We start from the raw sequence: 15,860 nt of genomic DNA on the forward strand, positions 1-15,860 counted from the left end.
TTCCTCTTCTGTTCATTAGATTCTCTTGTAGGATCATTTTCTCCATCATGGTATAACTTTGAAAAAGCTAGTCATTTAATTTTCTTCTGCTACTAGATTTTTAAATTTTGTGGAGAATTGGTTACATAGAAGGACATGTGAGGAAATGTTTATTTTTCATCTCAATTCAAGATATAAATTATTTAGATTTATACTTTGAAAAACAGGGAAAAATTCTATGCATTTCTCTTAGGTTTTTGAATACATCTTAAAATGTAATCTTATATAAATGCCAACTACATTCAAGAGGGCTGAGAATTTTACCACTGAGGTCTGAAAAACGAGTCTTTCATGGTAGGAGCTCCACAGCTAGACAATTCTACATTATAAAATTTCTTTTAAGGGGGTATAATAAAGACAAACAACATATTTACCATCCAAATTGGCCGAAAGTTACAATAAATCATTAATTAGAGTGAATTAATGTAAGCCTGGCAAGTCTTTGTTTTATTATTCAACAACTTGCTTGTGAAAGTTCTGACTGTTGCTTATATTAATCCTCCTGAACCTCATTCTGGTTACGAGGACATCCAGTAACAGAATCCTGCAAAGTCAGTGTTATACATAGACAATAAATACAAGAACATATTCTGGTTGAGATATAACCAACTCAAGAAAAAAAAGAGAGCTTGAGTCTTCCATGGCATCTATATCAACAAAAAAATGTAGTGTTTTTTTAAACTGAGGCAGTGGAGTGTTCTGGCAGGGTTGCTATTGAGTAGGGATTGTTCCCAGTGGCTGCTGTCAAACAAGGTGGAGGGGGAGGTCTCAACACAACCATATTTGTGAATATCTGTGTAGGATGATAGGGTGTGATTTCCCAATTACTGCTGGGACATGCTGCCACCCAAATATAGGTAAATCATTCAGCATCTAACAGTGGCCTTGCTGGACCTCTAAGGCAGAGGTAGGCAATTATTTCAGATGGAGGGCTGCTTAACAAGTTTTAGTGAAGCACTAAGGGCCACAAGGGTAGCCCCACCCCTTGACAGGTGCACCATGTCCTAGTTGCCATCATGGGACTGGAAGTCCCACCCCATAACCCCAGACTTTTCCCACTGGAAATCTCTCCCCTTCCCCATCATGTACTCCTTTTGGGAGGGGTGGTTGCTTGTATATTGTGTTGGGGGAGAAGGGGTTGTATGTGTGGGAGGGTGTTGGATACATATGGTTGGGGAAGCATGCAGTTGGGGGTGTGTATGTGTATGTGGAGGTGTGGGTATGGTTGATGTGGGAGTGTGGGTGTATGGGGAGGTGTAGGTATGGTGTGTATGTATGGAGGAGTGTATGAGGAGGGTCTGTGGGGGGTAGGTTTGTGTGTGTGTGGAGGTGCGTAGCAGGGTGCGGGGTAAGGTGGACTGTGTGGTGGGGTGTCAGGTGTGTGAGACAGTTTTTGATGTGTGTGGTTATGGTGGGGTTAGGGTGTGGGAGTTGGAGTATGTGTGTGGGGGTGTAGTTGGGGTGTGGGTGGATTGGGTGTGTATATGTGGGCTCCTGGGTTCTCCCATGCCTACTCTTTGTGACATGGCTGAGCCCAGCCCCAGGAGGGATGGGCAGGGTAGAGAACTGAGGCTGGCACTGCTGTCACTCTTAGTTTCTGTCCTACATCTGTGCAGTGGGGCTGCAGCCAAACCTGCACTGGCTCCTGCTGCTACTTCCACCGCATCTACCCATCCTGTGCCTGCCTGGTGGGGCTGCAGCCAAGCCCATGCTGGGTCCTGCTGCTGCTCCCACTCCACCTGCCAGCCCTATGTCTGCCCAGCAGAACTTTGTGAACAGCCCAGCTCCTTCATGCCCCACTCCATCCATGTACTCTCGCTGCCCAGCCATGCATCAGCAGGGCCAAAACAAGTTGCAGGTAGAGCTTGCCCCTGCCCCACTCCTTTTAATGCTGAAGCTTCCCCTCTATACCTGCTTCCCGGATTGCTAGAAGCCTGCTCTGACATGTTCTAATTAGAATGTATCAGAGCAGACTCGATTAATCTAAGTAGCAGCACCAGCAGCCTCAGCGTCATGTCTATTCAGTATCCCAGCACTTCAAAATGGCTTTATTTTGAAGGTACTTTAACTAAAGATCATTAAATGAGCTTTAGTTAAAGCATCCCTGCTACCATTTTGAAGTGTGGAATACTGAATACATGGAATTCTGTTGGCACTTTAATTAGAGCAACTCCTGAGAGCCACTCTAATTAAAACTCCCCTCTCCCATTCTGAAGCATGAGTAAAGACACTCTAAGCACCTGAGGCCAGGATTTAGATCCTCACAACTATCAAATTCAGCTGTGTTGCCACCTAATCCTGGGAGTGCCTAAATCGGTGATTCTAAGGTTTTCTCCTGTAGTGTAAATGTAGAAGCCTAAAATATACTTCTGTCATTGCCTCTGACAATGCTGAGCAGGCAGGCTGCTAAAACCCCAACAGGTAGGCCACTGGCCAGAGTGCAGAGCCTGACCCAATAGGAATTTACAGATTATATGTACTGTATCAGGCCCCACATACAGAGAAAAATGAGAAGGTTCCCCTTTTCTTTATTAGCTTTGTTGTTAGAGTTCAGTTCCCTCCCCTGCCTGAAGCAATTTGACATCCCAGATGAATGCACAAACTTAAAACATAAATTAGACTGGAGCTCACCTACGTCCAAATTCTCGGGGGTGGGGGCGGGGTTGCCTTCCTCTGTAGTGGAGGGCATGACCCTTTTCCTTGGATCTCTTCAATGTATTTTAACAACCTTTGCAGCAGCACATTGGCTGCTGTACTTTACCTTTGTCAAATTAGAGTGTTATGTCTTGTGGTTGTGTCAGGGTTGACTGTGTAATTTGTCTAATAGATGGATTTATATAGGATGGTTTGGATAGGGACGATCCTGAATGACCTCTGGAGGTCCCTTCCAGCCCTACTTTTCTGTGATTCTCTTCTAATGTGCTTCCACTTCCTATGGAACAATTTACTTTTTAATCTAAACCATTTAAGATGTTCCTGGAATGGGGATTGGCACCATTCCCTGCCCTCCTGGGTGACGTTCCTAATGACTAAGCTATATAGTCTTGTGCACTCTCTCTAGATCACATTTTGATTTCAACAAAATTGCATTTTCCATTGTATCACTTTTTTTATCAGCTCTAATGCTAATTAGTAATGGGTTTAAGCTCTTCCAGATCTACGCTGAGTCATGAGAATGTGCTTTTTTTAGATCTGTGCAGATAACATTCTACTAAACTTCATTGTTCATCAGGAAAATCATGGGTAACACTATTTCACTGCAAAAAAATCTGAGCATCACTCCTGTGAGGCTCCTGAGTCACTTATTTTGCATTATAATATCTTCCCAAATGGCTATCCTTACTCCAAAAGTCAGCAATACCAGTGCTGCACCTGTTTGGCAAATTTTCCACAGAATGCTTTTTATTAAAAACATGACAATTTGTTCAAAGACCAAATCTAAACCACTGTGTAGATGTGTGAATCTCAATGGCATTTCCTTTACTAAGAACCTGTGGTGAAATATTATTATAATGTGAAACAGGGTTGGATCCACAGGGGGTACAGTTGCACAGTTACATACCCCTTTTGGACCACCCAACCACAAAAGAAGCAACCAGGGACTTTTTTAAAGTTCCTGAATCAGGTAAGAATAATCTTCTCTTCCTTGTGCTCAGCAGCATATCCTCTCCACCACCCCACCAATACTGCTGGTGTTACACCAGTTACCCTGGGGGCATGGAGGGGAGCTCCATAGGTGTTCCTCTCCCACTCCAGCCAGGGTAAGCAGGAAGTCAAACTCAGCTGGGGACAGTGTGCCTGGTGGTGGCAGCAAACAGGCTTGTCCTCCCTGCCCATTTCTGTTGCTGTTTTCCTTCCAGCTGAGGATTAGGATCAGAAGTGGAAAACCTGGTTGTTGCCACCACCAGCTCTGCTTCCAGTTCCATTGTCTTGAAGAGCCTGACTCCCTGTGCTTACACATCTACAACAGGCAGGAGTGGCTGTGGCATTTTCCCCACCCCCAAGAAAGCCAAAGGCAGCATCAGTGGTATCTGGGAGGAAGACAGGGAGGGAAGTGGGAACAGAATTATTATTTGATTCAGGAACTTGAAGTCCCCAGCTGCTACTTCTCCAGGTAGTCTACCCATCTCAGTGGGGTGGGGAGAAGCTGGGAGAGAGGTAAAGTCACCCCTGCACCAACGGGCACTGCTCCCACTTTTCCCTTTACAAAACCTAGATCATCCTATGATTGTCAAAATAATGTCTCAACGTATCTGGAATGGAATGTTTTGACTTTTCTTTTTCCAGTGAAGTGTTTTTTTAAAAGCCCAAAAATAAAATAGTAAATATATTGAAATTAAACTTAAACTTTTTTTTCCCACCTATGAAACAAAGCGTTTCCATTGACTCAAAAGGCAATTTTCTTTTTCAGGACACTATGACAAGATTTTTATGGTCTTTTTTTGGATTGAAAAGAAAAAAAGAAGAAAATAATCAAATTCTCACAGTTTTCCATGAAAGACAACCCTGTTCTCATATATCTCTAACTAGAACTGTGACCACCCCAGAAAAATCTATTGCGTGCTGGAAAAGAGGCTGAAATCTTCTCTCTCAGATGTTGAAGACAATGTTCAATACTGTTGGAACCTCAGGGCTATATCCATTGGTCCCTTTAGGGCATCCCCTCTACACACATGTGCATATATGCACACACACTTCAAATGACCAACTGATAAATCCGATCATGTTGACTGTAAACCTCCAATGTGGCAGCAACCAACAGAAACCAACCTCCCCACCCCTCCCCCCCCACAACATCTCAAAACTGTACTACCTTACACACAAACATTGTGACTATTGTGAAAAATTGTGTTTTGGCTTGCTATTGCCTCGCTGTCTTGGGAACAAAGGAACTATCTCAGTTCTGCTATGTTTAGTGTCTTTCAAGCATAGTGGTTAATGAAAGAATGAGCCATGGACCACAGATGTACAGTTTTCGCAACGTTGCAACATGCTCCGTTAGTGTTAGAGTTTTCATGTTTTAGAGTAGTTATTATATTAAATCAGAAAAGTCTAAAAATGGTTAATAGTTTTCAGTGAAAAAAATCATAGCTATTAAAAGAATGAGGGCCATTCAGGTAATGCTGTTGAACATGAAACACGTTGCCCAGTTTACTCTGTCAAACTTTAAATGACTAGAGGCTCTGACAGTTCCATATATTTATCATTATGAAATCTGTTCCTATCATAAAAGTACTGTACGTTTTGAATGGCAGTAAAGCTTAATGTTGCAAAATATGACTGTGTGAAATGCACTGTAATTGTTGACTAGCTTTATTTGTCCATTCTCCTGTTTTCTTCCTCAGTAGAAACTAATTGTGTTTAGTAAGCTCAACATGGAATGCAAATGTTTATTAAATACATATTCAAACCCTGCAGTCACAAGCAAACTGCTGCAGTGCTCAAATATTGCGGTTTGGCTACTGTAGGTGCCTTTGTATTAGAAACTACTTTCCCCAAGGGCTGCCTATAATGAAGAAGTCAATGACCTGTAAATTACAACTAAAATGCTCAAGCTGGTCTTGCAGATGAATGCTTTTGATTATAGTCTACAGTGCACAGAGTTCAATTTCTATTTAAAGCAAAGAGCTTAGGTTTTTTGTTTATTTGTTTGTTTTATTTTTAAATCAGGAGTTCAATCGGGGGGGAAAAAAAGAAAATGTTAAATGGAAACTTTTTTTGCTTTTAAGTTTTACCAAAGATTTAAACAAGTGTAAAAGAATATGTTCCCAGTGACTAGTTCAAAATTGATGGTTCAGTTTGTATTGTTCAAAATTGCTAAGGGTATAAAGAAGAAGAAATATATAATTTAGTGTTTTTCCAAATATGCAGTTTTAGGTAGTTTACTATTATCAGTAAACTGATGATAATAATGATGATCCATCAGTGATTGTTATGGTAAGAGTTTAGGCAGACACAAAGAAGGACCACATTTCTCAAAAATGTTCCATGTAGGGCGGATCACAACACATCAAAACAGAGACGTATAATTTTCAATGGTTCATCTGTTCAGGGGTTGTTGAGAAAGATGAAAAAGAGTCTTTCTAAAGCTTTCTAGCCTGACAGTGTAGTGGCTGAGCTGTGGGAGCTCCGGAGTCAATGCTTATACTATATGATTCATAATTATCTGGGGTAAGAAGCTCCAGAGGCAAAATAGGGTCTTTACCTTTATTCTCCTATATCATTGTACCACAAGCTACTTGTTTCCCAAATCCAAAAACCTACCTGTCAATGTGAAAATTGACATTTTGACACAATTCCTTTTTCATGAAGACATCTGAAGGCTTTATTTTCATTCCAGTGCAGAACAGAATTAAATTTCAAAATGAAATCCTCCATGAAACAGAATTGTTGTCCTCTGGTTATATCATATGCATTACATTTCTTGATCCCTCACATTAAATTATTGTGAGTGATTAGGTTTACCTTTTTGTATTAGATTACACTGATACCATCTGACCGTTGTGGTTTACAGAGCCATAACTCATAAGCATGTGACTGTAATTCAGCAAAATTCTCAAAGTGATTTATAAAAAATGATGTAAGTTACTAACAAAGGACACATAGCATTTAGGTGAAAACAATCACTTGAAAAAAGAAGAGAGATCACAAAAAACCTTCAAAACCAAAAATAAGACTTATTGAAGTTATACTAGTGAATTAATTTGCATTATAACATAGTATGCCTATGACTAATTTCTTTATTTTTGTCTCAGGATAATATTAAGCCAGGAAAATAGTTGGTGAGTTTTTACACGTTAGTCAGGAACAAAATTAAAGAAATAGAAAGGTTTATAATAGATATTATACTTCTTCAGATTCTGATTTCTTATTAATTTAAGCAGTAGGAAAAATAAACTATAGAACACTTCTGAGAGAATTTCAAGAATATATGTAAAACTTTATGATTGCTCTATAAATATAAACATTCATGAATAAAAAAAACAACGTTGCCTTATTCAATGAATCCATGAATTTAAGAATCCTATATGAAACCAGTTTCCTTGGGTTTGTCTGCAGGTATTAAGGAGAGAAGCATCCTTCAAAAGGTGACAAAAAGGCACAGTATAAATCTTTAAAAACCCCACAGAGATGGATTCATAGAGGGGAAGAACAAAATGAACATACTTTAAGTGGGAATGGGGTCTGGCCAAAACTGATTTGTAGCAGAAGTTATGGAGAGACTTTAGAATCTGAAGGAGAAGCAAAGAAGCACGAAGCAAGGGGAATTCAACCCAGCAAAGGGGACCTGGGTGCATGAAAGGACACAGACATGAATCTTGAAGAACCAGACAGCTGTGAAGAAAATGAAGTAGAGAATAACATATAGGTGTGTTAACTGTTTTATCCGGAACTGTGTATCTAAGCAAAGAAACATATTTTGCAAAATTTTCTAAAACACATGTCTAACCACCTAATACATGTCCTTAGAAAGTATAAAGTATAAACTAGTTTGTCCAAAAGCATGGACCTCAGGGATGGGATCTACATAAACTGCAGCATTGAGCACTAGTCTAGAGATTTGGGCTGCTTGTTTCTGAGGTCCCAATTTCAGAAAGATTACAAAACAGAGATGCCAATGGTTCAGAGACATAGCCAAAGTCTACTCAGTACTCAAGGAGAGCCTAAAAATATGTGGACCAAAGGACTCATCAAGGCTGTGACAATTTTTATGACAGCTATCTCTTTATGACCTCTTTTTGGCCAGCTTTTAGTGTCTTTATTTCATTTTTATGCTGCTTGACTTCTCTGTTACTTTTGACTTTACTGTTTGCACTTGACTTCTTGATATCTTGTCCTCCTTTTTATGAAGCTCTTCACTCACAGTTGATGACTCATTGTTTTACTGGCCTTCTCAGTTGCTGATTATAAGTCATACCCGCTTAGTATGTAGCAAATTTATACCTGCTTACTGCACAGTAAGGCACGTGTAGATGCCTTACTGTGCAGTAACACTGTGTGTGGGCTCCAACTTGGGAATAACTTTACTCACAAGTAGGAACATACACAGTGTTACTGTACTGTAATGCCTAAACATGTAGATGCTGATCTAACAACCTCTTACTGCTCAGTAAGTTACTGCACAGTAAATGCATGTGTAGACACCCCAAGAAGTGTGAAAATCAGCTTCCTTTATGCAGATGCCTATGTAGGAGTCCAATAATAAACACACATTTTAAAAAATCTTGGCCTAAAACTACATCAGGAAAACAAGGCATAAGAGTCTAACTGTCAGCCCTAGAAATGTTCCTAACTTTTCCTGTGAAAGGAATAATTTGATATTCAGCTGATACTTCCACTTATGATGGTAATTTTATGGCATAGCCCAGGGTCAAAACCACAATTTTTTCTCATTTTAAATACCCAAGCAAGAAGGGGAGATTTGAGTTTAATGGGGTTTGATACTAAATTCAAACATGGTTATTGTGTAAAAGTTTAGTTTCCCACTATCTGTGTCCCTTTAATAACATTTATCTAGTATCCTCTTTGTAGCATTTAGCAATACAAAAGGGAATGTACATGTGATCTGGCTCTACTCAACTGCCAAACCAATCCCTGTCTCCTTTAGGCAATTTAGTTGTGTTAGATCTGGTGCAGACTTCGTACTCAGAATTGTTTAAAGACAGGCTATTTCTCGAATGGGAAAGATCAAGACATGGATTAATTATTAAAGACAGAAGCATTTCTAAATAAATGTACAAAGCTTCAGACTTCTATATTAATTAAATTGGATTTATTGTTTCTGTTCCTTAAATGATAAAACAAATTGATTCTGCAGAAATGAATCCAATTTAGAAGTGTCCCTTTTTCAAAAACAACCTTTTATAAATGGATTATTCTTGTAGTAAATGAAACTTAAAATGAATTTTCAAAGTAATCAGAATGTAGTGAAGGCTTATTATTACAGGCATCTACGTAAGTCACATCTGGCATGTTAGTGCCAGAATATGTAATTTTTTGGGCAAACAAATCAGACATTTTTATAGAAGCAAAGAAAACAGAAGGAAGAGACAATTATTCATGGTGAACATGCTTAAGGGTTATTGCCTTGTGAAACTTCATAGTTTTTTTTCTGGATAATTATTTGTATTTATAATTTTATAGTCATATGCATTTATTATTGTATAGCTTGTATAAAGAACATCGTGCCTGCTCAGAAATATAAATTTATTTAAATAGATATAAAAGCTATTATTTAAAAGAACGTAGAACAGAACCCAGAATGACTAAATATTTTTCTAAATGTACCAAAAATAGGAGGAAAATGTACTTCTTGATGAATATAGCGGGTGGGTGCCTGACGTGCCTCTGTACCAAGGCAAGGATGGCTGGCCTGCAATCAAGCCGGCCAGTCTGCACCTGATAATGGCTGCATTGGTAGGTGTGTTGCCAATAGGTCAAGGGAAGTAATTATTCCCCTTTATTCAGCACCAGTGTGGCCACATTTGGAGTATTATGTTCAGTTTCAGGGCCCTCACTACAGAAAAGATACGGACAAATTAAAGAAAATCCAACAGATGGCAACAAAAATGGTGAGGGACTGGGGCACATGACTTATGAGGAGAGTCTGAGGGAACTGGGCTTATGTAGTTTAGAGAAGAAAACACTGAGAGGGGAATTAATAGCAGCCTTCAACTATGTGAAGGAGTTCCCTTCAAACCTAATGTTCTATGATTCTATGACCAGAAGACCCCCATTGACTGGCCTGGAGGCAATGGGCTAAAAATGGACCAGGAAACAAAGTGCTGGGGAATACCTGCTGCAACACTGGAAATGGGTCCAAATGCTCTCCCTGTTGCCAGAGCACCTGAGGAAGAGCTAGACACTCCTCTTGCCACTGAAAGAAATCCAGCCACTCCCCCCTGCAGCTAGAATGCCCAGGGAAGTGCTGGATGCTCTTCTCACTCCCAAGCACCCTGAGCATGGCTGTATACTATCTGTGCTGATGAGACTAGGAATTGCCCTATCTTGGATGTGGCAGGAACCAGACCCACATCTGGGAGCCTACACTAAAGAAACCAGGTGGGGCAGGGAAAGGACAGTTGAGAAGAGCCTGAAGGGGAAATCAGACAAAGAACCCCAGCCAAGAAGCTTTCCAACACCACAGGTCCAGTTGGTATGCCCATGGACCAGGAGTGCCCCAGCAGGAAGTTGGCAGGAGAGCAGGCCCACTTAGGCATGGCAGTAGTTGCCACAGGATGATGCCACACTTGGCCTAGCACCAGAATGGGAGGAGCATGCATGAGAAAGGCAACCCACCAGGAGTCACGGGGGCCCAACAGGGGGTCAAAAAGGAGTGGACAAGGTACTGGACCAACCCATGCCCCAAAAAAGGGGTTGTTCAGTGCAGCAAACTGATTTGCCCCAGACCCTGCACCCTCCTCAGGTTGGCTCTGGTGCAGGGTCCGGGGAAAATCAATTCATGCCAGCACCCAGCCCAGTCGCAATCCCAGGGTGGGGGCGAGTCCCTTCATGAGATGATTTTCCTTGGGCCCTGTACCCTCCTCTGATGAGCAATGGTGCAGGGCCCAGGGGAAATCAGCTTGTGAAGGGACCCACCGCTGGCCAGAGCTGATCCGAAGAGGTGGGGAGTGCCTGGGCTGCATTTCCCATGGGGCTGAGCCACATGGGGCTGTGGAGCTGCTCGGAGCGCAGCCCTGGCTCTCCCCTGCCTCCCACCACTCGGCTGCTTCAAAAGTTTTGAAAAGTTTTGACTTCATTTCATTTCAGTTTTACTATTTTGAGCTTGAAATGAGTCAAAACAGCATTGAAATGAAATAGTCAGCAAAGCTTCACACAGCCCTAACAGCTATGTCTCTGTTCTACCATGGAAAAGTTCTAGGCTTTTCTGGGTGTCTCCCCTTCCCCTCCTCTCCCCTTCCCTTCCTTTCCCTGCCTTGTCTACTATATGTGTCTGGGTATTTTTAAACCTGTCCAGAGGCATTACATGTTGGTTACTGCCAAGGTTGAGGGCTTTGACTGGGGCGTGCCAATGTTGCTGCTGGGAGAAAAGCTGGAGGTCCTTGGGTAGAGGGTCTTTTCCCTCTGCTCAGGGTTAAACCAATCACTGTGTTTGTGGTCAGGAAGGAACTTAACCCCATCTTGGGATTGGTATGGACTATGGAGGCATGGCCCCCTACATAAGAACATCCAGAGCATATATTGATAGCATTTTATACAAACAGAACATTGGCTGCCATTGTTTCCCTGTTTTACCTGTGGCAGGTTAGGGTGTTAGTTCTATGTTGTGTCAGGGTTGACTGTATGTTTACATAGAATTTAGATTATGGTTTGTATGGGATGACTTGGATAGGAAGTCAGAGAGGTAGGACTAGATGACCTCCGGAGGTCCCATCCAGTCCTACTTCCCTATAATTCTATGATTCTATAATTCATTCCATTTGCATCCTAATATTGTATTTGATCAGAAGCATTGATGTGCCCCCAGTAAAACAATCTTTATCCTAAGGGATTACAATTAACATAACACACAAAAAGGTTCATGAGAAATTGAAATTATTTCACATATACATAGAACAAATGATCCTAAAGGATTAAATATGATGACATCACAAATGATAGTGTGGGAAAGTCTAGGACACATATCTTAACAATAATTGATGAGTACCATTGCTTGGACATGCTTGTCACAAGTTTCCTTAAAATTGTGGAATCTCTTACAGGCAGGTCAGGGTGAGGGAGATCCCCTGCCCTCCGTTAGTGCTGATCTTATGAAGGAATACCTTGAGATGCTGGATACCTTCAAGTCAGCTGACCCTGACAATCTATACCCCAGGGTATTCAAGGAGCTGGCTAGCATTATAAAGCAGACTCTGGCATGGATCTTTGAAAACTTTTGGCACTCTGGTGTAGTGCCCGAAGACTACAAGAAGGCCAATGCGGTGCCTATCTTCAAGAAAGGGAGGAAAGTGTATCTGGCAAACTACAGGCCTATCAGCCTGACCTCTATCCTGGGGAAGACCTTAGAAAAGTTTATTAAAGAGGCCATCCTTAATGGACTGGCCAAAGCAAACAACCTGAAGGATAGCCAGCACAGGTTTGTTCCAGGAAGGTCTTGCTTGACCAATCCCATGATCACCTCTTGGCAAAACTGACCAGTTGTGGCCTTGGGTCCACCATGATCCACTGGCTGGGAAATTGGCTCTGTGGTCAGACCCAGAGGGTGGTAATTGATGGAAGTCAATCGTGGTGCCCTGTGACCAGTGGGGTCCCCCAAGGCTCTGTTCTTGGACCCATATTGTTCAACATCTTCATTAATGATGTGGACACTGGAGTCAGAAGCAGACTTACCAAGTTCTCTGATGACACCAAACTTTGGGCAAAGCATCCACACCAGAAGATAGGTGGGTGATCTAGGCTGACCTGGACAGGCTCAGCAAATGGGCAGATGAGAACCTGATGATGTTTAACACTGATAAATGCAAGGTTCTCCACCTTGGGAAGAAAACCCTACAGCATCAGCAGTGCTACACAGTGCTGGGCAGCTCTATTCTGGCTAGCACTACAGAAGAAAGAGACCTGGGGGTCTTCACTGACCACAAGATGAACACGAGCCTGCAATGCGATGCTGCAGCTAGTAAAATGACCAAAACACTTCTCAAGCAAATCCTGTGATGTCATTCTCCCCTTGTACTCAGCCTTGGTGAGGCAGCAGCTGGAGTACTGCATCCAGTTTTGGGCCCTACAATTCAAAAGGATGTAGAGAAGCTTGGGAGAGTCCAGAGAAGAGCCACACATATGATCAGAGGTCAGGAAAATAGACCTTACGATGGCAGGCTGAGAGCCATGGGTCTCTTTAGCCAGGAAAAGTGCAGGCTCAGGGGTGATCTGATGGCCACCTATAAGTTTATCAGGGGTGACCACTAGTATCTGGGGGAACGTTTGTTTACCAGAGCACCCCAAGGGATGACAAGGTCGAATGGTTATAAACTCCAAGACTGTTTCAGGCAGGACATAAGAAAGAATTTCTTTACTGTCCGAGCCCCCAAGGTCTGGAATAGCCTGCCATCAGAGGTGGTTCAAGCACCTACACTGAACACCTTCAAGAGAAAATTGGGTGCTTCTCTTGCTGGGATCATATGACCCCAGCTGATTTCCTGCCCCTTCAGTGGGGGGCTGGACTCAATGATCTTCTGAGGTCCATTCCATCCCTAATGTCTATGAAATCTATGAAATCTTCATAAAAATTTCATAGATTTCAAATAATGGTGCAGTGAGTGTACTACCATTCTGCTATACTGATATCCATCACAAAAATGATTTTATCAGCATCATTTATTGCTTTAACATTTACCTAGCAGCAGGAGACTGTTAATATCTCATGATACCATTCTCTCTAATGTTGTCATTCATGATGTCATTCTCTATAATTGACATTTTCTCTTAGTCTTTTTTTTTTAATTTAAAAGTGAATTCAGAGCAAACAAAAGGTGTCACATTGATAGTCCCAAGAAACAGGTATGGTTAGTATAACAAATATAAGGAAACATCCAGTGCAATACAGTAGGGTATGATACTGTATTCAGTTATATGTTTACATGATCTGTACAGAGGAGTAAAAATGCAAGGTAACTAAGAGCTAGTTACCATGCATGCATGTTACCATTCCATGGAAAACAAAAGAAATATAAGAAAGAGGAAACAAAAGTATTTAGGTACATGTTCTAGGCAGTAGAGCCCAGTCATTAAACCCTTAGAAGGGTGACGTACATACATGACAATACCAGGAGATTTCTGTTTCAGGACAAACACAGGGACAAATGCAGCATCTGTTCCTAGTGTAAGAGACAGGGAAGCCAGAATTTCTCTTATCTGATATCTTTTGTACCTTAGGGAAATCAAAGTGAAAACCTTTGCTCCATGGTTAAATCTAGAATTGAAATCTTTGTTTCAAGCTTTCTGTGGTGCCTTTGAGATTTATTGTATTTGTTCATTTCTTCAGTTTTCCTCTTCAACTAAGAGCTTGGAAATTCAGACAAAAGAGATGAATGTATTTACAGCCACTCCAACTGTGTGCTCTTCAGACAATTTAGATAATTTCTAGTTAATTTGTGTTTTAAGGAAAATCACATTTTTAGTTTTAGTGAGATCAGCTCTTTTGACTTTTTCTTGTGTGTCTTTTAGTGAGGAACGAACACTATTGTTCATCTTAAAAGTGCCAATGATAAGGATACACAACATTTTAATATCTTTCCCAATAGCATAAATCTATGTGTGTCTTCACAAAGCCAGTGGTCATATGACACACTTTGGCTCCAGATACCACCAGGAGTGCCTTTTAGACATGTTTCTGGGGTGTTCTTACCTTTTGGAATGTACTTTTGCCTCAAATCCCTGTCTGCTGTCTGCTGCTCAACCACTAAGAACAGACTGAGATTTGTTAGGGGCCAACTCCTTGGTCTATGGTGCCTGACTCATCTAGGCCTTGCCAGTTCTTAGCAGATGGGATTCTGTCAGCTAAATCACACCCTTTGTCTGGTCATGTTAGAGAGTATAGATAAGAAAAGATAGATCTTTCCTTCCATAAAGAGGCCTGCCTGTATGACCAAATACTTTGAAATCATACTTCTCCTGACAATAAGTAATTTAAAAAGATTTATTATTAAAAAAAAGAGTGGACTTAAAAAAATCAGTAAACATGTCCAGAAATATAAGAATAAACAAACAAAAGAAAGTTTCAAAACAATAATCTGATTTTACCCTACATCTTGAAGCCAAGAATGCAGCTTGTATTCTGTCTGCTATCTGAGGGACCAAAGTCTCTTATCCCCAGGAAGTTTTAGACCCAAACTCAAGGCAAAGCTTAAGTATGGTTTCTTAGCTGAGCTTTTACATACGTGGTTTGATCAAAAAGTTCTAAGACTTGATGTTCGGGGTATTGTTTATCAGGAATTTGTACCAAGTGTTGTACCAACAATCAATCAGGCCTTTTATAAAAAGGTTTTGATTCAATTGAGGGATACGGTTAGAAGAAACCGCTGCGAGCTGTGTGAAAATGGTCAATGCTTTCTGCACCATGACAATGCTCCTTCACACACTGCTGTCTACATTCAAGAATTTTTGGCTGAAAAAAACATTCCTGTGATACCACACTCTCCGTATTCACCTGACCTTACCCCATGTCATGTTTTTCTATTCCCAAAAATCAAAATGAAGCTGAAAGGAAGGAGATTTGATGACATTCCAACCATCCATAAGAATATGAAAGCGGAACTCAAAAAACTCACAGTTGACGACTTCCAGCATTGCTTCCGAAAGTGGAAGGAACATTGGGACAAGTACATATCATCTGGAGGAAATTACTTTGAAGGGGACAGCTCATAAAAATGTTGTTTGTATACTATTCTTTAAAATAAAGGCTAAGTCTTAGAACTTTTTGATCACCCCTCATACATCACTCACTGGATTCTTGGGAAGGCCACACTATGCATACAACTTTCTGCCTCCAAAAAGGTGCATGTTTACCAATTATGACCAAGATAATATTCGCATCATTTCAGATATGAAGATTACTAATCTGACACCCTAAAGATACCAAAACCAGGCCCAGCAGGATATAAAAGGAGACTCCCCAGCTGACCTGGGAGCCAGCAAACAGGGGCAGTAAACAGGGCAAGCAGCTTGCAAGCAGTTTGCTGGGAGCAAGAGGAGGAAGGGGAAGAGAAGCCAGACACAAGGCACAAGATCTTACCCAGAGAAGGTAAATGATCCAGTGCCACCTTTCCATTTATCTTGCTGAGTGTTGTTTGGTGGTGGGAGGG

The sequence above is a fragment of the Crocodylus porosus genome, unplaced genomic scaffold, assembly GCF_001723895.1.
Source record: "Crocodylus porosus isolate Cpor-Errol unplaced genomic scaffold, CroPor_comp1, whole genome shotgun sequence".
Classification (NCBI taxonomy): domain Eukaryota; kingdom Metazoa; phylum Chordata; order Crocodylia; family Crocodylidae; genus Crocodylus; species Crocodylus porosus.